Raw genomic sequence first — 1,687 nt, 5'->3', positions numbered from 1 at the left:
TAGTTTTGAGTTGTAATTCGGTCAGGTAGAAGTAGGCCTACGTACTTGTACAGAATGTACAAGACAAGTACAGAATGTACAAGACAAGTACAGAATGTACAAGACAAGTACATAATGTAATAATTTAATAATTTATATCTGCAAAGTAACTAACTTTTCATATAATTGTAGTGGAGTAAAAGTACAATATTATTAAGTAAGTACAAAAGTATTGGAAATTGGAAATACTCAAGTAAAGTACAAATACCTCAAAATTGTACTTAAGTACAGTACTTGAGTAAATGTACTTAGTTACTTTCCACCACTGCTTTTATGATGAAGTTAGAAGGGCATTAATTGCAGCACACAAACACACTTACACACCGCAGTGGTGTAAAGTAACTAAGTACCTTTACTCAAGTACTGTACTTAAGTACAAATGTTTGCTATTTTCAAACATTTTAGTACTTTTACTTTTGGTACTTTAAGTACATTTTGATACCAATACTGTATTTTGAGGACAGGAATTATTATTAGGTTAGTTTTGAGTTGTAATTCGGTCAGGTAGAAGTAGGCCTACGTACTTGTACAGAATGTACAAGACAAGTACAGAATGTACAAGACAAGTACAGAATGTAATAATTTAATAATTTATATCTGCAAAGTAACTAACTTTTCATATAATTGTAGTGGAGTAAAAGTACAATATTATTAAGTAAGTACAAAAGTATTGGAAATTGGAAATACTCAAGTAAAGTACAAATACCTCAAAATTGTACTTAAGTACAGTACTTGAGTAAATGTACTTAGTTACTTTCCACCACTGCTTTTATGATGAAGTTAGAAGGGCATTAATTGCAGCACACAAACACACTTACACACCGCAGTGGTGTAAAGTAACTAAGTACCTTTACTCAAGTACTGTACTTAAGTACAAATGTTTGCTATTTTCAAACATTTTAGTACTTTTACTTTTGGTACTTTAAGTACATTTTGATACCAATACTTTTGTACTTTTACTCGAGTCAATTTTGAATTCCGGACTTGTAACAGAGTACTTCTACATTGCAGTATTGATACTTTTACTTAAGTAAAACATTTGAGTACTTTTTCCACCAGACACTCTTCTAGACCACTAGTTCTCAACCTTGGGTCCAGGGACCACCAGGGGGTCCAAATGGAACCTTAAAGGGGGGCGCATGCTACCATTTTTGGTGGTCACCTTATCACCTTATCACTGCGGTGGTGATAGAGAGAGCTCCCTCTATCATAGAGAGCGCTCTCTCTATCACCTAAAAGGTGATAGGGTGACCACCTCATTTGGTAGCATGCGTGGGCCTTAACCGGTCTGTAACTCTGAGAGCCTGCAAAGTGCAAACGGAACCCTCTCAGAACGCTCTCAGAGTTAAATTAGAGGATTTTACAGTGTGGATGGATTGGGGTCCCAGAAAAAAAAGAAAGAAGAAAGGGTATCAAATGGGGGTCCGTTGGTCCTAACGCATATCAAACTGGGGGGGGTCCTTGAAATCTGTCCCAAGTAACACACTGAACGTGTCAGGCAGGCCAGCGTTACCGAAGTGTCACAGAAATGCTTTGTTTTCTCAGTGGGCTGAATTCAATTTGTCTGGGGCGTAAAAAAAAATGCTTTGAGGGAGGGTGAAAGTTTTTTGGCCAGTCAGTGTGTGTGTGTGTGTGTGTGTGTGTGTGT

Source organism: Gymnoscopelus braueri, assembly GCF_963280865.1.
Source record: "Gymnoscopelus braueri genome assembly, chromosome: 20".
Taxonomy (NCBI): domain Eukaryota; kingdom Metazoa; phylum Chordata; class Actinopteri; order Myctophiformes; family Myctophidae; genus Gymnoscopelus; species Gymnoscopelus braueri.
The sequence above is the reverse complement of the archived record's forward strand: the minus strand, read 5'-3'. Positions refer to the sequence as shown.